Raw genomic sequence first — 27,924 nt, forward strand, 5'->3', positions numbered from 1 at the left:
TTATAGTTAAGTCCTTCAACATATTAAGCATTGTCACATAAAATCTTATGTGTGAGTTTGATAGAACCTTTTCCTTTTATCAAACATGGTACATCATTACCAAATCTTACACTATTTCCATCATAAAAATTCATGGTAATGAATTTACTTTTGTCTCCTGTCATGTGATGTGAACACCCACTATCAATGATCCATTTGTCATTCTTGTTCACACAAGTCACAAGTGTAGTTTCCTCATCTTTATCATATTTTTCCTTCATTGCAACATACATCACTTCATCATCATGTTCATCAGATTCAAATTTTATTTCCTCTTCAATAATGTAGCATGAATTTTTCCTTTGTCTTTGTAGTCCTTGTTATCTTCATCTCTTCTATTTTTGTACTTATCACCACCTCTGTAGTTCTTCTTCTTTGGATATCTAGCAACAATATGACCAACTTGATTGCAATTGAAACAAACGATAGGTAATTTACCTTTGAACTTTCCTTTACCTCTATGGAATCTTCTTGCTCATAGTTCTTCAAGTTGTTCTACATCCTCCTTATTTGTATCAATATCATTGGACACATACTTTATCATTTTCTTCTTCTTCTTCTTCTCATCAAGTTCCTTTAATGGCAGCTTAACTTTGAAAGCAAATTTAATATTTTTAGTTTTGTAATTATAAAATTTAGATAGTTCAAAATTAATGAGCCTATCTACCATACCTTCAAGTGATATATTATTCCCTAGTATCCATCTCAGTTCTTGAATTGCAAAAAATCTAATAGCATATATGAGCAGTACTGTTCTTAAAACTTTGCTTAGTCTAGTATCATCATCTATTGTGCTAGTAACTCCTCTTATTGCATTAACAACTTATTTTATCCTTGTGACATATTGAGCAATAGTTTCACCTTCTTCCATTCTCATATCATCAAACTTACCTCTGAGACTTTCAGCTTTGGCTCTTACAACATTAGTGTATCCTCCATAGATGGTGATTAAGGCATCCCACATTTTCTTTGCACTATCAAGACCTTTGATATCATCAAATTCGGCATAGCTTAGGGCAGAGGCAATCTCTAACATTGCCTGGTTATGTTCTCTCTTATTTTTCATATCCTTGGTTGTTAGGGCTCCAATAGGATCAACATGCTTAATAGTAATGGTAGATTGTGCATGATCTCCAAGTCCTCCAAGGTGTAGCTTCACCAAAATTTTCCATGTAGGAAAGTTATCTCTTTTAAGCTTAGGTACTTCTCTTTTTGACATCTTGATCTTTGTGCTTCTAGTATTCAAACTAATCTTCTTAAGAAGATGGCTCTGATACCAATTGTTGGAATACTTTAGAATAGTTGGGGGGTGAATCAATTATCTAAGGTCCAGATGTATAAATAAAATTTTTCACAACTTAGTGAACCCATAAAACATTTATTATCATGCATGCATCCATAAGATTATGCAATCACTTAAATCTTGTAGGTTATTATCAAATCAATTTGCAAAAATGTAAGCATGAAACATAACAGATTCAACAACACATTTGACACAATGATTTATGTAGAAACCCAATTTGGAAAAAACCACCAGTAACATGCTACTCTTTTTCACTCTTCTAAAGTGATGCCCTGTGAAAGGCCAACCTTGTTAAAGGTTACAATACACATTGTTAAATGTGACCCTATTAAAAGATTTCAATCATTCTATTAGCAGTGAGCCTTGTTAGAGGACTTTAGACCATACACTTGGAATTTTACCTGGTTAAAGGATTCAAAAATGACTATTAGGTCAACCTTAATCCAAAGGATTTACCCTAGTCTAATACAATTATTAGAGAGTGATAGTAACGCTTGATCTGATAACAACTTACAACTCCTTTAGCAGATTACAGATCTTTGTTTCAATCCTCCTTTCTACTTGGCCTTAACACATTTCAGCTTTGATATCTTGTTCACCCTTCAAGCATTTATACCCATAAGCCTTCTTGCTTAACATGCCAATGCAGACTCTTCTCTTAGCTCACTTGATGAACCAATGCCATTGACTTCTTGTCTTCCTTGGATTCTTGCACATGAAAACCCTTACTTCTGACCAACCATCCCTATAAATAGGAAATTAAGATCTTTTGTTGTTCATTCTCCATCATCCAACTTAGGGTTAGGATAGATTAGGTAGGATTAAATGAATCTACCCCATTTTTCATATCTTTTCTAGAAACTTCTCCTTCAATCCTCTTTGAATTTGCCTCAAAATAGTTTACCTTGAATTTTGTGTAACCAACTCATCAATCTTATCTTCCACCTAGTTCACACAATCCAAGAAAATAAACTTGTCATCTCATATCCATCAAACTCACAATATTTTAAATAATGCAGCCACTTTACATTAACTTGCTTTTGATACTTGGCACATACTATGTTGCTTAGCATGCTCTATAGAATCACTCGACATGAACTGAAGTTTATTGGTGCTCGACATCAACTAAACTTTACTCCACATCCACTATTTTTCTCAGAAAACACTAGAATAGGCTTTTACTCATATCCAACTAAATTTCTGCTCAGCTTGCACTGAATTTTCTTGGAACCTACTATCCACTCAGTCAAGCTCGGTAAACAAACTTTTTTTAACTTGTTCTTCTAAACTTGCTTAGTGTAACTAACCTTTATAACCTTAAGTAGATTATCAATACATCATGTTATCACTGTCTAAATTGATTCTTGTACTCATTTACACAACATAACCCAACCTTTCCTCTAGGTGTTATTGTTACATCTTTTGATCAAATCCTCTTCATCAATCAAATAAGTGATAGTACTTAAATCTTGTAAGCAATTGTCTTACCAACAAATAGCAGGTTTGAAATAAGTGACAAAACAACGATTAAAACATATTGATCATACTTGTATCAATTTGTTCTCAATAGTCGCCTTCTTCAACAATTTTCCTCTTTGGTATTGATGGCAAACCAAACTGATCAACCAAACTTACTACGTTAAAACTATAAGACCAACAAAATACCAAAAAGAAAATAATTCTTTTTATTGAAATCTCTCCCTCTATCAACAACTTCCATCTTCTAAATAGGTTACAAAACTTTTTTATGTCATCATTATGACTCCCTCTTAATTATCTTCCTCTTGATAGGTAGATTTATTTTTCTATATTTTCTACCTCCCTCGTAGCTATATATCTCTTTTTCTAGGATCAATTTAACTCGTGTTTCTCCTAATCAATAACTATCTCCCTCTTTCTTATATTTTCCTTGATAAAAAATTATCTCCCTCTTTGACAACAATGCCAAAGACTTGACATCTTAATATGCAAAGAAAAAATTCTTCAGTTTCTTACTTTGTCACCTTGCTTGTGACTGATTTGTAGTTTTAGCTCTTTGATTACTTTAGGCAGTTCCTAAAGTAAGATCCACTACATCAATTTGTAACATATGAAAATCAACTTGTTTGATGTAGGGCACTCCTTTTGTTACTTAGATAGCTTTTTATAGGGGCATCACCCCTAATTTACCTCTTAGATACTCATGAGCATCCTTAGGTAGTTCTTTTGTGAAGATATCATCAATTTGTTCTTTTGTGTTAATACATTCCATCTTCACCTCTTTATCTTGAGCTAATTCTCTCAAGTAATGTTACTTGATTGCAATGTGCTCAGTCTTTTGTGCATGAAAAGATTATTTGATATGTTTATAGCAATTGTATTATCACAATAAAGTGTTACTAGTTTTATGATCTCTTCCTTCATACCTTTGAGTAGCTCTTTGATCCATACAATGTTTATACAATTTACACCAACAACAACATATTTAGCTGCAGTAGTAGATTGTGAAATTGCAATTTTGTTTCTTGCTAATCCATGTAACCAGCCTCTTGCCTAAGAAAAATGCTCCTTCACTGGTGCTCTTTTTTTCATCAATGGTTCTAGCCTAATCAACATCAGTATAGGCTCTTAATGCAAAATTTCTTCAAGTATCTTTTGTGTGTGTGTGTGTGTGTGTGTGTGTGTGTGTGTGTGTGTGTGTGTGTGTGTGTGTGTGTGTGTGTGTGTGTGTGTGTGTGTGTGTGTGTGTGTGTGTGTATTTTTTTTTGTATAAGGCCTTGGTACCCTTACTTATAGAATACGAAAGGGTGCAAAAAAGCTTCAGGCCTTTTCACCCTAACTAACTAAAAATTAATTATAACTTGTTATAAATTGATTACAATAAAAAAGAAAACAAAAGAGAATCACAATTCTTGCATTGTGTCGAGAATTTTCTCCAGTGCAAGGCAACTTCTTCGTCTAGAACTCCAACCAAAATATTTAAGGCTTTCCCTTTTTCTTCCTCCATCAAAATTTCATGGAAGTTGCTTTGATACCAAGCATATGTTATATGCAAATCTTTTTCAACTGTGTACATGTTGATTATGTCAAACTGATCATCTTGCACTAGTATTAATCCAAGTTGCATGACTAGACATGGCACTTAATTTTCATCACATGATTGCATTGGAAGCCCCATAGCTTTTGTGCTACAAAATAAACACTTAAAAATACACAAGAATATTTTTAGAAAAAGAGGAAATCCACCAAATGTCCTTATAACCATGAGTGAGGAAGAGCACACTAAATGGTCATATTTTCTTCAAATTTTTAATACACGACACCTTAAATCCAATGTCATATTGAAACAAGCTGGTTGAATAGATTAGATCCTTTACATAACCCTTTCTATTGCTGAAGTAATGCCTCTTTACAATTATTGAAATTATGGATTGCCAAAGAACAAACAACATCAAAATTGAGACATTGATCATCAAGAATGTTCCCTTTCCTTAAGTCTCAAAATTGGAATATAACTCTGAACCTAGTCCCAAAATAGCGAGATCAGAGGCCAATGCTTTCCCATATTTTGTAGTTGTGAAATTGGAACCCTCCTCAATGCCATGTTTCAAAATCGTGAAATATAGTAGAAACACTCAAATGTCAAGGTTCCATCACCTCTGCACCCCAAAAACACACAGATTGCCTTAAGAAAATCATCAAAGTAATAATCATGCATTGCTTTGGTTAAGAAGAGTTCATTTATGTTGTTTTGAGTCCATTTAAGAAGAATGTGGCACTCCATATAAGGTCTTTGTTAACTATATTTCCTCAAAAGCACTTCAAATCCAATTTAATGTATTCTATTACTTTTTAATCCTTGATAACTTTTCATGTCTCTATATCATACTATCAAAAATTAACACATCTTCCACGACACTATCAATTGTTTCGTCGTTGGAATTTATTCATCATTCAAACAACATATATCCCTTGTTAAGCCTAAGAAATTTCCATTCTATTACACAATCATATCGATGTGTTTCATATAATTTCACAATGAAGTAGAATTTGACCTAGAGTTTCATTATCCTCATTTCACAATGTGCACGCTACTACACTTTGAGAGCCAATTCTTCATAACTTGTCTAAATTTTTGAATAATTAATAAATTGCCAGTGAAATTTTTTATCTCTAAGGGAATTTTCCCAAGAGCAAACCTTGTCTTAAGGCCATGGAAGATCATTCTCTTATCCTAAGGATCTTATGTAACCAACGTTCATTATTTTGTGATTTTGGATGATGATCATATAGTTTCAGATGATCCCGCTAACTTGAATTCATTTTCTTCTCTAATACTAGGAAATCATACATATTTACTAGAAAATTATTTTTGAGGAAAGTTGGATGTACTTGGATAATTTCATGTTCTCCTATATTTTATAGTGCATTATGATCCATCCAATGCTCCTTGCATTTTTCTTGCATAATTTAGAGATCAACTCACTAGTGCTCTAAATGAAGTGGCATTTATTAGCTCTACTAAAAAAAATATATAGCCCCTAAACAAAGCAATCATGTGACCAATTCTCTAAAATTTCACATAAAAACCCAAATTTAGGATACCTTGAGCTTCAATAGCCATTCTAATGGACCTTGTTAAGCCATTTGCCAATAATTCAGGCCTTGCATAGTCAAGCCTTACTACCATGTTCTTCATCTAAATGACACCATAGCTCAACTTTATACTCCAAGCATTATTGCTCATAGACCAATGCATGCCTTCCCTAGCTCTTCAATGGCCTTAGCCAACTCTTTATGAACACACTCAATCCAAAATGCTATAAGATACTAGCTTCCTGGGCACTCAGGACTTGCAATATAGATGGTATTTTGCAAGCTCAAATGTGACATAGGTCATTGATTATAGATACCTTTTGGTCATGTTATTCAAGATTTGACAAACTCATTTCTTTTAGCCAATTAGGTGAGTCATGAACCTTGAGCCAACCAATCACTCAACTAGCCTTGCCAATTCAAACTTGTGACAATAAAAATCATTATCTTGACTCCTTGGATCCAAACAATTCTTAATGGTGATTTAGTCCTCAATCCTACATTGTTGTATGAAACTGTTCCCACCATACTCATTCATAGTGCAACTCCTTGCGACCAGTTCCCTGAACTTCCATGTTAACTATGACCTCATTTAGGGAGAAAACACAACCACTCCCCCCCCCCCCCCCCCCAAAACAACTTCTAACCTAGGTTACCTAAAAATATGTGCACTTTTCTACAAGAAAAAGAAAACAAAAATTCACATTTCTTCAAGTTCATAAGAAGACATTTAGTAGTCTAAAGAAAAGAGTTAGCAGTTCGAGAGACATTGCCTTGTTTCTCGTACATGTTAGGATCAAGCAACATTGAGAGTGGGGGATGAATCAATGTTATACCACTTTTAAACTAATTCAACACTTTATTCCTTAATCACAAATAACCATAAATCAAGATGCATAAAAATAAAGCATACATCAAAAGAGAACTCATAACACCATGATTTGTTCTTAAGGAAACCCTAGCCAAGGGAAAACCCCAATGGGGATTGAACCCAAAATTTGATGCACTAATATGAAAATATCTCTGTTAGGAGATCTAACCCTGTTAGAAGTCATTACATAACATTTAGTACATAAGCCCTTGTTAGAGGTATGGAACCTTATTGGGAGTCGAGATAAAAAAATGGAGCACACTTTCTCAAGAGTGAATGTTACATCCACCTTTTGGACTCAATCCATATATAAATAAAGTATTACATCCAAAATGAGCTATACATGACATCAAAATTTTTGATTAGTCTTACTATAGCTTGGATATATTATGATCTAGCATTAAGGCTCACACATAAAATCATATAGCTCATATATCACATACTGAAAACTCACATACCAATAATTTTTTTTCTTTATACCTATATAATTAATTGATTAATTCAATAGACTTACTTAACACTTCAAAAAATGTGTCCATTCAAATACCAATATACAAAATTTCCCTATGTTCTGCAAGAGTTAAGTCCTTGGATGTTGTCCCCCCATTGCTAAGTAGTTGAATTGTCAAAATAGTTATCTGATCTAATAAGTTGTCTTATAATGCTACTATTCTAGGCCTTCTCTACTTTGCATCACCAAAACACATGCTATTCATCATATAAACATAGGTGACCATACTAGTAGATCATATACATTATATATACCATGTTCTGAATTGTATCCATATTTGATAACTCTCTTGTCGTCACTAACCATAATTTTCTAACTATATCCTTCATTGACTTTACCATTTTTTGCATTCAAACCTTAACATAACTTATTTTTACATCACACAATCATGCAAATGAGATATGTCGTCATTAATGAAAACTTATGATCAACTCACTTAACACTTGTCAACATTATGCCATTATTTATGAGATTTAGTGAGAAAAGGGGGCTCTACATGGAAATTAGCCCTTTAAAGCTCTATGGTTCAGGTCTTGGATTCAAATCATTTTTAATAAACAATTTGATCAAGAAAAACAAATCAACAAGCAAATTGGATTTTATCCAAAACATTTACAACAAGCGTACCCAACCAACACATGAGCAATCAAATGTTCAATCAACTTCATTTTTGAAGTTTGGTTATCTAGTGACAACATCCCAATTATCCTTGCACCTTTCTAAGTGCCTTATTTTACTATGCTTGCTATTTTTGGAAGTTTCTCATGGTGGCATTGGCTTTTGCAAATCCCATAATTTAATTTCTAGTACCATTTTTTTTCTATTTAGAACTTAATCTAAACATAACTTACAGATGAACACTTCTTCATGCTCCTTTTGTAATCACATAATTTGCATATGAAAACTTCTTCACATTTCTGCTTTTGTAATCACATAATTTTGCATAATCTTCCTATTGGCTCCTAATTTGACAATGATTTTAACTACCTTATGAGAATGGAGTAAATATGTAGGAATTAGCTAAATATCATGACAAATATTCCCATGCAAGCCAATAGAACCAATTGACAAGACTTTACAATCTTATTCCCTTTGAATTCTGCAAGATTTAGGTGGGCATACCTTAGAATTTATTACTACTTCCCTTTATAACAATATTCGTCATAAATTCCTCTATATAGCAGATAATTTCCCTTGAATCTTCTAATTTATATATTGGATGAAGGATGCAAAATAGCTAATTCCCCATACTCTCTAAATCAAGCACAAGCTAACTTTCTAGAGCTACAAATAAGACATAAAAAATTAAGTATTTGATTTATAAATTTTGATATTATGTAGGTAGGTAAAATGTCCAGCCTTGGCTTATGATCAATGCTTTATCCATCGGGGACAAATATTGAAATATGACACACTATAGAAAATATATCTTTTCACTTTCTTAAAATGAAATCAATACTTAATTCAAAATGTCATAGTTATCAATATCTTCCTATGATACTCTCAATTCTCTGGAATCATCTCAAGCTTTTACATAATCATTTTGATTAACAACAACATATGAGACAAGATATAATTCAAAATGAATTACAAATAATATTTAAAGTGTTTGACATTGAGTTCATAAAATTGAAGAATAACACACAAAGAGATAAGATCTAGATTGGGTGACTAATTTTTTTTCATTTTTACTAATTTGCTTTGAAAATAATACAATCCAAGTGTCAAAATTGGTGAAAATAAGTTAACTCCCAATAATAAGAACACCCTACAACTTACAAATTTTCATTCCAAACTAACCAAACCAAATCTATTTTGGTACATAACACTGGACCAAGCTAAAACATGAATATGGCATTCTCTTTCTAAAACTCAGACCCTCAATCCCAGTCTTGGAAATCCTTCTATAAGCAAGGATTGCAACAAAATTCAGACCTAAGAGAGTGATAGACACATATCTCCATATAATAGGATACAGAACATAGTTACAAAAGAGACAAAATGTCATTATCAACAAGTTTATGAAATAATGACTAGACATACACCTAGCATTTTGCACATTTTGAAGGAAGCTTCATAATTTTTTGAGTAGGCATATCCATAGTGGGTGAACCACAAAAGTAAGATACCCTATTTAGATAATTACTTCTTCCCTTGTTTTTTTGATGTGTCCTCTTCAATTGTTGGTTCATTGTTCTTGTCAACTTCAGTGAAAATCTCCTTAGTAGGTTTTGTAACCTCTTTTGTTTCAGGGCCATCCTATTTAAAAGGTTCAAGAGCAACCTCTTTAGTAGGTTGCATAATCTTTTCAACTTCATCTTGGTCTTGTATCTTACCCTCAATTTCCACCTATGGATCTTCTATTTGGGAAGTATCATTTGTTATCCACTCATTGTAAACAATATCATTAGGCCAATTACACTCCATGATTTCCTTTTCCATGTGAGTAACTTCTTTCCATTTTTCCCTCAACTATTTAATCTCAAAAATATAAGATTTGTAAAAATTTCTTGCCTCTACCACCTTCTCCACAATATCTGCAAATAGATTATTAACATAATTGTTTATTATATCATCCATTATGTTTCTCAACAAGATATAAAAATCTTCATATCATTCCTTAAAAGTTTTGAGTTTGCAATCCTTACTGAAAACTAAGGGAAAAAGATTGAAATTCTTATTCTCATATTTGGAGAGATAGAATTTCACCTTTATCTGTAACAACTCTCTGTTTACATCAAACTCCATCAAACCCATTACCTAATCATCTATCTTTTCAATTAAAACATCAATGTGGGATTTCTCTATAACATTTGTGCATATACTAATAATTTATTCTTCTTGATTAACCCATTTGTGCAAAATTTACCTCAACGCATCATCATTCTCATTAAAATATTTCTCAATAACTTAAACTTTTGATATTTAATGGTGAAGAAGTATAGTATCAATTCTAGATACAAGGTTTAAAATGATTTCGCTCACCTTCTCTTCATATCTTCTAACAACCTCTATCTAATTTGTCTTAAGGTTATTCTTTTTCTCCTCATTTACTTCTCTCAATGATCCTCTAGTGTGTAATGGAGTCTAGGGAAACTCAATAATTGGGCCAGTTAGGGGTGGTGAAGCTGGAGATGATGCAATCATCAACTGAGAGGACTCACCTACTATTTTCTACTTCCCTTGTTTCTTTTCAAACATAACATTAATCATTGTGAATTTCACTAATTTTCTTTCCTCTTTGATCATATGCTTCCAACACTTTTTCATATTTGGTATTAAAGTAAATAAAATTTTTCTTTTATTTCTTAGCAACATCCAAGTTAAAATCAACCCATTCTTTACTTATGAAGGATGATTCTACATTGTCAATTTCCTCTACCGTGAAAACCATCAAACTTCCCATTTGGTTTATGTCAAAGGCTTCTTGGTGCCTTGACTTATCTCTTTCCTATAAAGACCACATCACTAGAGCTACATGATCTTCATTATACTTTACTTCTCTATGAGCCCACCTGGATTCTTCCTCTGTTCTTTATTTAGTATTTGCTTCTTTTCTTAAGGTATCAAATACCATAGTATTTGCAATATCCTACTCTGGGAGAATTAATACACTAGAACCCTTTAGCATTTGTCTTCCTCCTTTTGGAATAATTTTTTTGAAACTCTCCATCATTTCCTCTCTTGTTTAATCTCTTATAACAGAGTTATCTTTATTAGGTTGCTCTGCTTTCACCTTTTAACATTTGGCTTCAAAATTTGACATGCTTGTACTCCATAAGAATTGAATAAAAGCTCTTGATTTAAAAAAATCATCATCAGAGATGAATTTATTGCAAGCTTGTTCCACCATTGGATCCATCTCTTTACCTCTAAAATCTTCTACTATAAGTTCCCAAATTGGCATTGGAGGCTCCTATAACACCCCTTCCTCCAATTCTGCAATAGTTACCAGAATATAATCATGACCTCCCATCTACTTCAAATGTTTAGCTACTGCTTGCTCATTATCAAAATGCATGTGGTCTAGAAAGATGAATATTCTTTAGTCATTGATGATGTCCTTTCTTCTAGTTTCTATCTTTTTGCAAGGGGCTTAGTAGGAGGGTTCTCAGAGTACTATCTTTTATAATTGGGGTAGGATGAGTATATGTGTTCCTCACAATGGCATAGGTACTAGTCTTCCTTTGCATAGTGTATCATCCTAGCTTTATTTTAGAGGTATTTGAGAGCATTTTCATCAACATGTGGTCTAGAAAGATGAATATTCTTTAGTCGTTGAAGATGTCCCTTCTTCTAGTTTCTATCTTTTTGCAGTGGGCTTAGTAGGAGGGCTCTCAGAGTACTATCTTTTATAATTGGGGCTGAGTATATGTGTTCCTCACAATGGCATAGGTACCAGTCTTCCTCTATAGAGTGTATCATCTTTACTTTATTTTAGAGGTATTTGAGGTATTATCCTTATCAGAATATGCATTTATCAAGGCTTTTTTCTTCTCATTCAAAACTTGAATAATTTCAACAAAATTCATCATTAACTTATTCAATTTGTCATCCCATAGCTTTGCATCCTTCAATGGGTCATAATTTTTACCAAGAACATCGATAAAATCCATAACCTTCCTATAAATCCTCCACTTCTCATTCTTTATTTCTAATGATATCCTTAGGATAACAGAATTTAAGGGTATGACTTTTTACCTTAGTTGTTATTTTAAATATTTCATAGAAACCCTCGGGATCTATGAAACTGGCATGGGATGTTGTCATATTAAAATTTTCAAAAAATTTCCCAAATGCTTTTGTCCCTGTTTAGTTATCACAAACTATTACCCAATGATGAACCTAGGAAAAAATGTTCCTCCTAACTTGTTTGTCAACTCATTCTCTTCTAGTCCTCTAACCTTCCATAAAAATTCTGCTACACCAACCTTGAGAGTGACTTGGAAGGGACGCACATGAGGATTCTCAGGAAAACCATAGACTTTGAATACTGTAGAAACAAGGTATGGGAAAATAACTCCGCAATTGTGGCTTACCTTCAAGCCTATAACATACTACTTTGGTCTAACTAATTCCAACAATATCTTACGGATCTGAGGGTTGTTAGGAGATAGCAATGCTATCGTCTTTGAGGTAAAATATCTATCAAATCTTACAAAACTAGCACATATTATTTCCTAGGACATATCAATACTCCATAATTGCACTAGTAGCTTTTCTCCTTCATGCTCTCTTCTTATTTTCATCTCCTTCTCAAACATAGAAAATCCCTTACAAAGACATATGTACATCAGTAAAGAATACCATCCAAAAGACTTATCAAATTTTCGTTTACTTATTCCAACCAATCCATTGTGAATATCTTCAGCAAGATAGGAGACAAAATTAAAAATCACACCCACCCCATATTGCAGTATTTAAACCATCATGTACATTAGAAGAATTGGTATATGATCCTTCTCATCCATATTGGAAACTTTACACAAAGACAAATATACAACTTGAGCTCAAAGGTTGAAATATTTCTTCAATAATGGTTCATGTGTGGATGATGGGACCAAGCTTTGGTTTCCAATTTTGATGAAGTGCTCCTATAAATGTCCACTTCTAATATAAATCCTCTAAGCTTTATTGATAGCAATTTCTCAAGATCAATTTCTTCATGGAGGATGAAGGAAGGATGCAACATAAAAACTTCACAAATTACTTTTGTTGTGACTTTGAAGAAGCCATCTCTAGAACAACTTCTAACCATACAAAGAATTGGGTCAAATCTTTTGGCAATTAGGGTTAAAAGGTCAACATCTATAAAAACCTGTGGGACAACCAATTTTCCCAAATTAAGTTTCCATACATTATTGTGAGGAGTATATTGGTTTCTCTGAGAAAACCACTTCTTGAAAATCTCAAAACCACTTGTAAATGTGTGCGCATATCTAAGAAAATTCTCCTTATTATATGAACCTTCATGAACTTTTAACCTAGGGGATTTAGGGATTAATAGTTTTTCCTTAGCTAAGTCATTAGTCGACATGTCTAATTGTTCCAAAAAACCATCATGTACAGTCCTATCTTGATAGTTTGTTTCTCTACTAAATTCCTTTCGAGGAGGTATTTTGGAAAATAAGATATCTTACACACAAATAATTTTTCTTCAATTTCTATTTGTAGAATGAGAAAGTTTCAAATAGGAAAAGTTACTTACTCTTCAGCTCCCAATCTTTGTAATTTTCTGCACAAGAAAACCCTAGCTTTCTTGCAACCTTCAATGGCAATGAATATCCTTTCCTTTTTGCAATTGTAAAAGAGATCAATCACATTTTTACAAGAATTGTGGTGCAAGCATTGATTTTACCATCTATTAGAGTTGCACAAATTTGAAATAAATTTTCTATTAAGTCATTGCAAATAATGGGCACAAAACTTCAAGTATAACTTCAAATATGATTCGTCGATTGAGAATGATCTGAAATTCCTATTTCAATCCATATGCTAAGTCATCCTTCATGTAATGAGGGGAAGTCAAATGAATCAAATAGTGCTAATTGTAAACAAACTATACTTTTTGGACCCCTGTCTAACCCTTTTGAAAACTCTAGGACATGTGTCACAATGTCACATTCTCGCAATGCTTACAAATCATGCTAGTCTTCATGGTGAGAATCAAACCATTATAAATCTACCCATATCTAATGGTCTCCTAAAATCAACAAATACGTGGAACTCTAGGACATGTGTCATTTCATTTCTTTCATTAAAAACCATGCACCTTTTTATATTGACTAAGTGATGAACATTGATCTCCCATAATCTAAAGACTGGGATTTGAACACTTTCCTACATGCTTTATTTTAGATCCAACCCTACCAAGAACACATGTTCTCACATTGAATTCTTCTATTTGTTAAAGATCATTCAAGTCTCTATGATGAGAAAGTGATGACCGATTATATCCTTCAGATCAAACCGTTGGAAATCAAGTACAATTACCTTGTAAGTAGGCCCACCAAAGACACGTGTCATTTCGTTTCTTTTTTGTATTTGGTAAAAAGAATCTCCACTATGTAAGAAAGCTATAGCAATTGATTTTTTTACATCTAACAGTCTGAAAGTAAGATGGAGTATATCCATTTATACCACTTTGATTTCCCCCTATAGGACAAGTGGCATAACGTCACATTCTTGCATTTGTTGAAAACTATGAACCTTTTTATAGAGACTATGTGACCATCGTAGATTTACTTAGATCTAACAATCACTGAAAATCAAGCAAAGACTTATAACTCTAAGACATGTGTCATGTTTTCGCATTTTCACAAGAGGTAAGAACCATGCAAGTTCAAGATGCAAGTTAGCGATCATCATATATATTCCTAGATCTAATGATTGAAAATAAAGTAACCATTTTGGGACCTTTTAATCTGTGAGGTATGCCTTCAACCACTAGAAACATGCCACACAGTGACAAATCAACATGTTGAAAGATAGAATCATCGGGCCCACATACATTTTATCATAATTTAAATAAAATACCTCACAAATGCAACTGTTAAAGATGTTATTTAAAAACATACACCCACCTAGAGGAAAACACAAAGGACTTTTAAAAGGGTTTTAGACTTTATCTAGGGGTTCCTTATGAAAATCTTTGGAAAGACACAAAAAGGGCTACGAAATTATCAAATTTTCAAATTTTCATCCCAAAATCATGATGAAACTTTAAACAAATTTTAACCCTAAAAATTATGGCTAACAATGGCTTTGTCTAGGGATGATGAACAATTCGTGTTCATACAAGGGCTTAGAATTTTTGGGAGAAGCAGACGACAAGCCTGACAACTTAGAGAGAACTTAGGAAACACTTGACAACAAGATGAGAAAACCAAACAAGAAATAAGAAAATATAATACTTATATATAGAAAATACAAAATGTACGACCCTATCCTATTATTCATGGAAAACTATACTTCTTAATAGAAGTATCTCCTCAAGAACTGTCCATGAACTAGCAGTTCAAGAGTATCACTAGAGAGCTCCTTCAAAATATATGAATCCTCTCCCAACTTTGAGTCAATCAAATAAGGACCAAGCCACATAGGGTCAAAATTCCTTATCTTCTAATCTTGCATTCCACAACAACACTATATCTTCAGGTTTAAATTTTTTGTTTATTTTCCTTTTATCAAACAAGTGTTTCACTTGTAGTTGTAGCTTAGCATTTTTAGCTAAAGCTTGCCTTCTATGTTCATCCAATCCAGTGAGCTCATCAATCATTTCTTGCTTATCATCATCATATATTTTGAGTGAATTTATACATCCCTATCAATTTTTTCTAAGGCAACCTATCTCGGATTCCATATACTAGATCTCAAGGTGTTACTCCAATAGCCTTCTTGACAGTTACCCTGTTTTCCCATACAACCAAAGGTAACTTTAAATCTAAATTATTTTTGTTATCATCCAAAATTCTCTTGATAATCTTCAAAATAGTCTTGTTTGTGGACTTTTCTCTTGCATTTCCTTGGGGATGATATAGGAAGGAAGTACATCTGGTTATGCCAAATTTCTCACAGAATTGAATGTATTCATCAAACCTAAAACACATGGCATTATCTGTTACAATTATCTTTGAACATCCAAATCTAGTGATAATATTATCTAAAAGGAAATCATTCACAACCTTGGTAGTTAAGCTCCTAGTTGGGATGGCCTCCACCCATTTTGTGAAATAATTAGTAGCAACTAAGATCCATGAATAGCCATTGCTTGACTTGTTAGCAATCTCTCCTATATAATCAATGCCCCATTGTTGGAAAGGGGATTACACCTGCACTAGTCTAAATGGAATGTTCCTAGAAATTTAACTTACAAGAAAATATTTGTCAAGGTTCACACTCTCTTACTAATTTGTGAGCATCTATGAAAAAAGTTGGCCACTAAAATTCAGATCTTATTACTTTGTGGGATGTTGTCTTGGCCATGTAATGACCTCCACATAATCTATTATGAATCTCACTTAGAATATTGATCAATTCATCCTTTTCAACAAAATTCAACAATGCCACTTCAAAATTTATTCACCATAGTTTTCTATCAATAATATTGTATTTGATAGACTTCAATTTCAGTGAACTCTTCTCATTAACACTCATTGTAGATGGAGCATGCATCTATTGCAAATAATAGATGGTGTCCTTGTACAAACCACAATAATCCATATCATAAATGTATGGGAGATGGTCATCATCTACAAAATTTATTTGATTTGCATCTAAATTTGATTGTGCCATCAACATTTTCAAACCTTGACCTTTCACCAACTTAGTGAGTTGGATATCTATATTGAATTCTTGAAATCTATTTATCCATCTACGTGTTCTTCCTGACACTTCTTGTTAAGAAAATATATCTTCAACTGAAATACTTGGAACAAAGGCTATGACTATGGCTCCTCAAATAACATTTGAAAGCTTTAATTTCTTTCAACAAAGCATAGGCATGCTTTTCATTTATATCATATTTGAGTTCTACACCTTGAAGGGACTTACTGAAAAAGGCAATAGGTTTTTCAAAACCTTCTTCATTCTTCTCAAGTAATACTATTGGACTAGTATGGAATGAAGAAAAGGAAAAATAAATGCATGGGCTTACAATAATCATGGGTTCTTAATATAGGTGCAATCTCAATTACTTCTTTGATGTTTTGAAATGCAATTGAAGGTTCCCCATCCCATTTGATTTCTTCTTCTTTCTTGAGCATTTTAGAAATTGGTCTATTGATCTCATCAAAATTAGTGATGAAACTCCTCAAAAAATTCACTTGACCAAAAAAGGAATGAATTCCCTTTACATTCTTGGGCTTAGGAACTTTATCTATGTCAACAACTCTTTCTAGGTCTATTCTAACCCCTTCCTTAGACACTATCTAACCTAGAAGTTTTCCTTTAGTTACCCCAAATGCACACTTCCTCTGGATAAGGGAGACTCCATACTCTAAATCTTTCACAAAAATCTTCTCTAGATGCTTACAATGATCTTCTGGATTTTTGAAGTAAGTAGTCAAGTCATCTTGATATACTACCATGAATTTATCTATGAAATCTTCAAAGGCTACATCCATAGATCTCTAAAATGTTGCTCTAGCATGAGAAGCCCAAAATTCATTCTCATATCCACATACATACCCCAAAGTGTTGTAAAGGTAGTCTTATATTGCTCAACTTCATCCACTAATACTTGGTTATAACCTAAGAAAAAATCCATCATAGACATTAATTTTGAACCAATTACTTGCTACAACATGACCTCCATATTTGGTAGCCCATAGTTATCCTTCAAAGATGCAATATTCAAATTCCTTAAATCTACACAAAGTCCAATCTCTCCATTTTTCTTTCTAATAGGCACTAAGTTGATGCCCATGTGGAATGTATGATGGGTTTTATAACCCCACCATATTCAAGTTTCATCAACTCCTCTTGCATTTTTGGGGCTAATGTAGGATTGACAGGTCTTTACTTTTGTCTAAAAGGCTTAACATTTTAATTTAAAGGAATCACATGTTTGAAAAGATATTCTTGATAGACTTTCAAGTCATCATGCGACCAAGAAAAAATATTTCTAAATTTTCTTTAAAACTCAATTAAGGATCTTCTTATATCATGGGATAATTTCTTACCTACATATAGTCTTTTAGGGGATTTAGTCGCTCCTAAATTTACCTCATCCAACTCCTATGATTTCTTGTCCTTGACATCTGATTTAAATCTATCTTCGTTGTCAAAACCACTCTCCAACACAACCAGTCCTTTTGGCACTTTATTTGTCTTAAGCTACAGGATTTCTAATCCAAAAATTGTATCCTTTCCATCTAAAATCTCAACATAAGTACTGCAATCTAATTCTTGCCCATGGTATTTGTCTTCACATTTAAGGAACTTCAGGATATCAGAATCTTCTTCAAAATCTTTCCAATCTTCTTTGTTATTAGGGATGGATGGCCTAACTTGCATCTCTACTTCTGAAACTCCTACAAAAGTAATGCCATTTGGTTTAATTTCCATGTTTTCCAATAGGTCTACCATATTATTATTAGTTCTATCCATCCATATTATTCCAAATGCATCAAAAGCTTCAATTCCATCTTAATCAACATTCTTGTATTGCTCCAGTCTCTTACTCTTTAATGCATAAGACTGCCAAATTTGTGATACAACCAACTCTGAATCACTATCACATACAAATTTTTTATACCATGTTTGGTAGCCAATTAAAGACTGAAAAGAAGTGCTTCATATTCAACAATGTTATTTGTACATGTGAAACTTAGAGTGAAACAATACCTAAAAGTATGTTTCTCTAGTGAAATTAACATCATTCTAGCACCAGCTCCCTCTTTTGAATTGGCACCATCGAAATACATAGTCCATAGCTCACCATCCTTTGAATGACTCTAAACTTCTTGTAATATTGGTGTAGGTGTCTTCTCTTTCTCTAGAACAATCACTTCAGCTCTAAAAATATTTATATCAATGTCCAAAAAACATGTAGCATCATTATCTATATTTTCTTCAATCATATGGTTCACCCTAGTTTCTCTATTCACCTTAATAGCCTTATCACCAATATGGAAAGTAGCAAAGGTCACACTGCAAATTTTCCCCCATGTCATCACTCCACTTTCTTGATAATAATATACCATATTGAGGAAGGATATCCACTACTAGTACACTCATGGTAAGATCACTATCAAGATATGCAACTAACTTGTATGGTAATGTACTGCTAGTTCCTATAACAGGGACTTCTCAGAAGTCTAAGGCACAAAATCTTCACTATTTGGTATCTTCCTTTAAACCAAGAGATTCCATGATTTTAAAAGGCATAACAATATTTGAAGCACCAGAATCTATCCTACATTTTTTAATAGTTTTACCATTTATAATCAAACTTAGGAAAAAAGGGTCAATATTCTCAATATAAGCTACTACATAATTGTCAAGATACAAGGGTGGAATCTTGGATACTACTCATTCCCCATTCTCCTCCTTTGTTTTATGTATAACTTGGCCCTCTTCTCCTATTGATGACTTATTCTTAATAGTATTACCATTCTTAGTTCCCCCTAACCATGCTAAGGATTTGTTCTTATGTTCATCTATCCTAAACATCTTAGATTAAGGGAGTTTCACACAAATATATGTCGATAAAATAAGCATCATATCAACAGGAGTGTAAGGGGAATCTTCAAGAAACACATATTTATTTTCTGCCAACTAATGAGTAATATCCACAAATTTTTTATTAGCATTCGACTCAAACCTTTTGACTTACACAATCTCTTTTGTTTGTCTTTGTCTTGGGTATACATATTTTTCTTAGGTTCCCACTTCTTAATTTTAACATCTTTTAATTTGACAACTTGTGGGCCTTTTTCTTTATGAGTCTCATCCATTTTGTGAGTTACATCTTTGATGATGATACTAGATGATTTACCAACATTGTCATTCACTATCCTATTTCTCAAGTTATAATAAATATGAACCCGAGCAACCATTTCAACAATTATATTATCAATTTCTTCTCTAGATGGATTTCTCAAATTTATATGGCCTACATCTAATGTTAGATTAGATTCTTTTTTGTCCACTTCTTCTTCATCATCTAAAAATATTTGTTTTTTATTAAGTAAAATAGGTTTTAACAGGTGCTTGAAACCCGTTAGTTTACAAAAGAAATAGACATTAACTCTAGAACCAAAACAAACAACAAAGAAACAATGGGCCAAATAAGGCCATGAGAATCATACAAAAAGAGGCAGTCTCCAAAAGAGAAGGCAAGCAAGAGGTTTTGAAAGGACCTAAAACCTTATACAATATCAACCATCAAGATTTACATTTCAATCTTGTCTTTTGAGAACGTGAAGACATATCAAACAAAGGTTTGGAGGAATTGATTATTTTTCCTTTTACTTATGTCCATACATCCTCCACCTTCCCAATAGCCTTCTTCCAATTAGGGCATTCAGCCCCACAACCAACCCCCAACACCCTCGATGCAGGAGATAAAATAGCTGAAACAACAACAAAAGAAGGGACAACAACACCAACCTGAAATAGAGCCACTAGAGGGACAACATTCAAATCAACAGTTTCAATAGAAGATGAAAAGATAACTACAAAATTCTTGGTCATTTCCATAGGGGCAACATTTGAATCATCAGAGATAGCAACAAAATCCTCCACCAAAGAAAGATCATTCTAAGAAGAGCTATCCAACCCATCCTCCATTGTGGATACTTTCTGAACAGTGTAGTGATCATCTAAAACCCCCAACCATCAAGAAGGTGATTTCTTCAATCTAACCTTATCAGAGGTGCATCACAGAGCGAGATGGCTAGTCTTATGGCATTTCCTGCATCTAAAGGGAATACCCTCATAATAAACAAGTTGAATCCAAAAACCATTTGGAGAGGCCAACTTAATCATTTCAGGGAGCCCCTTGGAGACATCAATCTCCACAAGAATTTGAGTATACACCATCCTAAACACATTGGAAGATTCTAAATCAACCAACAAGAAGTCCCCAAGGGACTCCCTCACAATCTCCAGGACTGAGTCTAGCCAAAAGTGAAGGGGAAGATTCAACAACCTTACCCAAAGAGGAATCTTATTAAAAGATTCATATGTTGGGTCAAAATCCTTATACCAAAGTTTGGCCATCGAAGGGAAGCTCTCATCCCAAGAGAAACCATAGCACAAGATGGAATTTCTATCTTCAATATTTGCAAATTTCACAATAAAAAAGCCCCTTGCCACAAGGTAAATATGAACTAAATCTGAAATGATAGGTTCCCAATATTTGGAAATCCAAGCATGTAGATTTGATAGAGAGGGCCAAAATCCCCTTTAAAAAATAGAAGTTGAAAAAGAGTAGTCCTCCACATATGTGGAAATCTCATCAACAATTCCTAAATCTAGATGAAACACAAGCAGGTTACTTACAGAGACATGCACAGTTGATCAAAGCCCTGCCTTCATAGTAGGAGCCCCAATACCTACCTCAAAGGTAGCCTCATTAGCATAAGAGATAGTAGATCTCCCCATAGAAACTTGAGACTAAGAAATAGGGGAACAGTGAGCCTCAATAGTAGGAGCCATAGGAGCAACAACTGCGATGACCCTAGCCATAGTAGAGGGATGAAGAGCATCCACCACCACATCTAGAGACTGAACATCATCCCCATTATTTTCTGGAGAAAAATAGGTGGGAGAAATTGAAGATTGAAACCCGACAAGAGCAGTGCGAGAAGAAGTGAAAGCAAAAGTGAGAGTGGGAGACATGAATATTTATTGATGATAATTTCCATACAGATCTATCTGATTATTTACATCCCATTTTGATTCTTCCAAATCCAATTCATTTTCATAGCAAGAACTTACCAAGTTTCAGGCCACATCATCATGAATTTCTTCATCAACAATTTATTCTTATTTAGATTGTTGAGATGTTGAGATTGACTGAGCCACTGCATAGTGATCATGAGATGAGGAAATTGACAAGCCATACATTAAGACACCTCTTCTGCAATGTTTACATAATTCCTTTGTAATGGATCTGGTACAATTTTGTCATTAGCATCTTTTGTAGGGTTATAAATAGGTTTTTCATCCTTCCATTTTGTATTATAAGGATAATTTTGCAATCTATTACATCTACTGAAACCATTATTGAATTGAGGCTTGTCACCAGTATGATTCCTACATGTATCTCTAGCTGGAGGCTTCATATTTTTCAACAAATTTAACATCTAATCCATTTTTTCCTCCTCAGTCTTCTTATTAGCAACAAACTTGTCACCTTCCTTATTATTTTGAGGATTAAATAATTTAGGATAATCTCCTCTCCCTAACTTTCTGGAAGCTCTTCTATTATTTTCAATGTTCACAGCTACTCTGAAGTCATCTCTCAACGTTTTAGGATCCTTATCTCTTAAGAAATAAGCCATTTTGTTGTCAAAATAATTAAAATAAGTTGTTGAGCATACATTCTCATCCAACCTCATAACTTTAAATAATTTATACAACCCCTTTTGGAACCTGAAATTGAAATAAAATGTAGATTTGTTTGGGTTTTTCTTGATGTTATTAAAATCATTCAAGACAAAACCAACATTAGTGTTGTCTTCATATCACTCTTTGAAACACTTTTCAAGATCATTCCATGAACCTATACTGTCATCAGGAAGCCTTCTGAACCAATCTCTAATATCCTCAATAAGAGAATTCACAAATAGCTTCATGATCACATCTTCACATTCAACTTCATAATCATTTAACATATCTATAAAATTTTGAGATGTTGCTCACCACTAATTGCATTATTTCCAGTGAACTTAGTGACCTTATCTCCCATCTCATTTGGGATAGGGTTAGGATGACTAGGGATTCCTATGAAGGATAGTTTCTTATACCTCTCCATATAAGCAAGCCTTTTCTGAAAACCTAAACTAATGGAGCTAGGTCATGTTGGATGGATATTTTGCAATTGATAGTTTTGGGTAAAAATTCAATCACAAAATATGATGACCAACTACAGCGTGTGAGACAAAGTCTCTCCTACCTTAAAGAGAAGGCTCCCCCTTCTCACCATTCCTTGGATCAACTCAAGGTAAGCAAGAAATTGAGATATTTATAAATAGGGTGTTACTATTATCCTTTCTTCTTAACTTTCAAAAAAGGATCCACTTATTCGTAAGGCGAATAATGGGAAAGGTGAATCTCTAATTACACTTCTATCATGAGATAGAAACAGTGATACCAATAAATTTTAACTAACTCAAAGGCTAGCCGAAACATACTAGTTTGGCTCTAAGTCCTGTCGTACTTCTATATGGTAAAATATTTACAATTAGGGCACAAAAACTCCTAAAAGTAAGAACAATCTAACTATTTTGTGAATTAAGAAAAACATACAAGCTACAGACAAAGCTTATAGCTATGGATTTTCACAATTGTTCCTGGTCAAATCTTAGGCTTCAATTGTTTCTTAACTCTTTTCTATCAATTCACAAGATACAATATCAATAACAAAAGATAGTACGAATCAAAGATAACTTGAATGAATTATAGACAAAGCTTACAATTCATACAAGTGACAATTTCACTTAATCAAAGTTAAGTCTCAAATGGTCCTTTGTATTCACTTTCTCTCAAAATAATGCTCACACAAACAAAGTTCTGCTGGCACAATTTCTCTAGAGCTCTCTTGCATAAAGATAATGATGATTTTACAATGAGGGGGGCACTCCTTTATATAGGAAAAGAAGTTGAGAAAAAAGGAGAGTAAAAAGTGGGAGCAACTCAACCAACTTTGACCAAGTCTAACTACAAAAACTAAAGGGTTACATGCAACTACACATGCAACTCGCATTACATCTTTTGCATACATGCAATTCGCATTACATATTTTGCATACATGCAATTCACATTACATGTAATTACACTTTTTCATGTAATGCATTCTAAAAAACTATGAAATAGAAATTACACAACAATCTTAAAGATTGCTTCTTAATGCCTTGAATTTCACAATAACGTCATGTACTGTAGGAAGATCAACAATCTCCATTTTCATTGATATGGCTTCAATTCTCATTGCATTTTCATATGCTGATTGCAAAACTTTGGAATTTTTTGTTGTATTATCTAATAAGTGTTTTGTCAAGGATTTGTACAAAATGGAACTTGTTCATTGTGTGCAAACCAAAATCTTCAGAATCTACATCAGTATTGATCCTAATTGTATATTCTGAATTCACTCTTTCTATTGCCAAAAGATTACCAAGATTATCAGTAACACGACATCCCAATTGCTCCAAATCACAAGTAAGGCTTGTTTCAACTGCTTGACAATCTTCAAGAGAAACTTGCACTTTTGTGATCAACTTTCTTAAGGTCTCTTCCTTGTAACCAATGAGTCCTTGAAATCTAAAAAATATTTCACATGACAGAAGAACATCACATGAGACCATAGCATTTAGATTAAAATTAATCATTTCATCCCAATCCTCAAGGATTTCCTTCAGGTTATCTGCCTCTTGAGTCAGAGAAGAAATTAAGTTTAGTTCCATTCTGTTCATCTCTTTAACACACCTTAGAACTGCAAGTGTTTCTGTGATGGCTTGAACTCCTTCAGCAATGATTTCCTATATCCAGGACTTAACAACTTCAATCAACCTTCTCTCTTTAGATTTTTCTGATGCAACAATAACATTGTGAGAAGATTTCTTCTAGATGACCTCATTCAAATGAGCTATTTCCTGTTTCAACTAATTCTTCTTTTCCCAAAGCTCATGACTGCTTTTTGATACATTCGCCAATGCGTCATGAGCATCTTATAAAGAACTCAAATGAGATTGCTTTCCAACTTCAATCTCAATAAATTTATAATTAGAGCTAGTGATTTCTTCAACATGTTTATCTACTAAAGGCTCAGCAACCTCAACATACTTGGTTTTGTTAGAATCAACCAAAATTCTAGAAACAATCTTGTCCTTTAGAGATTTGGATTTAGTCTTCATAGAAAGATTGTCAGGAGGAACAACCACCTTCCTTCTCTTTGTTGTTATTCTACTCAACCATTTAGGTAGGCTGAAACTTTCATCTGTAGAAACAAGCACAGTGGAGACCATTGGCATTGATCCAAATTGTATATCTGTAGTGACTAAACAAGATTCAGTTTGCACTGTTGTAGGCATAGGAACATGTTGTGAAGATTCTGTCATAAAAAGTTCAAATCCTGTCAAAGATGTATCAAGTTGGGAAACTTGACCACTAGTAAGAGTTGAAAAATCTTCAAACACATTTGCTATGTGTTCAAAATGATCATATGCAGGAACATGACGAGCAACAGATGAAATCAGAAGAGCCATGGTGTTAACCTCTGAGACTGGAATGGAGTGAGTAAAATAGTAGAAAATGAATCTACATCATCATCAACCTCATGCAAAAAGAGCTCTTCATGTGGAGAAGACGTGCAAGCTCATGCAGGCTTGGGAGGAGATGTGATTCTAATCTCTCCTTCTTCATCTAAATCTTCTTTCTCAGATTCTATTTCCAATTCTTCTTCTAATTCTATCACTGATTCTTGAATTGGTTCAGGAACTTGGGATGATTTAGTTCCTTTTCTACCCTTTAATTTCAATTTGAGAGTACTCTTGATATTTGAAGATGAAGCACCATCTTTCCTTGTAAGTTCTAGTTGTGACTTCCTGCCAGGAGGACCAAAACTTCCACAATCTAGACCCATCTTAGGATTTACTCTTTTTAGGCCTTTACTTTTCAACCACTTGTTAGTGTTTGCTAAGATGGATTGAAACCTATCCATAATAGATGTACCTTCTTTTTGTTGCCATTGAATAGGGAAAGGGCACATTTTATCAAAACTAGCTTGATGGAATTCTGGATCAAGAATGTCACCATCATCTTCAACTTGGAAATATGGAGAAATTTCCAACATATTAAGATCGATTATTTGTTGCAAGGTTAACCTGCAATAATCCATCTTCATAATATCAAGCTCTATTCTCATGTCAATCCAAATATCTTCAATGCAATGAACATGAGTATAGGCCCTCTTTATCTAAGAGTTCATCTCTCAATAATCAAAATCAAATCTAGCCTTGAACCTCTTCAATGTAATAAATTATAACTCTAATTCCATATTCTTCACTTTAGGTACATAAACAATTGAATAATTGCCAACAGTTAAAGGTCTAGCTAAGGTGATGCCAAATCTGGGCCTATGTGACGCATGTTGATCATTCTACACGTCCATGAGTTGTCTAGCTAACTCCATTAGAATGATTTGATCTGTAGCATACCTAGGTAAGGAATATGGCTCTCCTTTGAAATATCCAACTCTCAAGTATGTGAAAGTAGGAAATTGAAGAAAAATGCAGTCATATTGGTTTACCTTTTCCCATGCTGCATCAGATACTCTTTTGATATATAACTGTTTGTCAAACAAACACCAGTAATGTCCAAAGAAGGCATCTTGGACTCTTTTTTAATGGTATTTACTATTAGCCAAAGTGATTTGGTCATAGTATTCCCAAACAGGTACTTGAAGACGATCACCTTTGGTGGAAAGACCTAAAAAAGACCCCATGGCAGCAATAATGTAAACTACATATGAATTCATGTAAAAAGGTACTGATGTTCCTAGATTGCATATCTACTGATAGATCATAGTACTGATAAGCTCTCCCCAAAAGATGTGTTCTTTGTTCTCTATGATTTGAAACATAAATTTGTACATCCATGGCTCAAAATTGGAAGAATCCTTAAGACCACAGATTCTGCTGAGAAGGATGATGAGATCCTTGTATTCTTGTTTAAAATTTGACTAATGAAGAGTCTTTGGCCATCTGGAAAAAAAATTTCTTTTGTTGTCTAACCAGTAAAAGTTGACATACTTCTAATAGTTTCTTTTTTGTTCATTCTAGCAAGCTAATGACAATTCTTTAGTCAAGTCAACACATTCTGATTTTTGAGGAACTTTGAAGATTTGTTCAATCACTTCAGGATCAAGGCTAATGATAACCTTGTTGTCAGCATCTTTAATATTCCTTGTCTTTGGAGTGAAGCGTTGAGCACATCCGTAGACAAAATTAGGTTCTATGGCTACAATGGGAAATGTAGAAACCAAATGGATCTTGCTTCTTTTAAAACATTTCATCTCATGTGTAGCTGGAGCTTCAATCCTTTGTAAAAAAATCAGCTACATCTACGTGACCAATCTTGGTGTCTAGCACGTTATCAAGAATAGACATAATTGAAGAAGAAACTGCATGAGCCAATTCTTTGTCATATTGGTATTTCATCTTGCCCTTGGATTTGGAAGACAAGGACATTTCTTGTGTTTGTATTGCAACACAAAAATCCCAAAACACAAATACATCATTAGAAAGAATCTTCATGCAAGTGAAATCTGGAGCAGCAGTGAAGATTCAAAAAGGAATGACTTTCGAAGAGAAAGCATATGCATATGCAATGGAATGAAAAGTGAAATGGAATGAACAACATGTGGAATGAAATGAAATGAAAGTGTGGATATGGAAAAAGAAATGAAATGGAATGGAATGAAAATGTGTGAAGGTGAAATGCATGGGAATGCATGTGAAGTGAAAGTTGCGGATTTCAAAAGTGACAAAGTTTTCAAGGCTTTATTGAATGAAACATGCATATATGTAAATGCAATATGTAATGGAAAGTGGAAAGTGAAATGAGATGTAAGTGCAAATGAAAGGTACACTTTACATGTATATGTAGATGTGAATGAAGGGTAACATGTAAAATATGTTAGGAGGTGGAAACATGTATTTGTTCATGTAAGTGTGAATGCGTATATGAAGATGGAAATGAAACAATAGAGGTAAGATAATGAATTATATAGTCACTTTTGGAGGAAAGGAGAAGTCAAAGTACATGGAAAGTGAAAATGACATCTTTTTGTCTTTTCAAAATATTACTTTTAATCAAAATTGGACCATTTGGATGCAATTACACGTAAGGCATTTCGTGTAATTGTGTTGTGTGAATGGAAATGAAAAATGGGAT

Source organism: Cupressus sempervirens, chromosome 3, assembly GCF_028749045.1.
Source record: "Cupressus sempervirens isolate cs-2001-9-10 chromosome 3, ASM2874904v1, whole genome shotgun sequence".
NCBI lineage: Eukaryota > Viridiplantae > Streptophyta > Pinopsida > Cupressales > Cupressaceae > Cupressus > Cupressus sempervirens.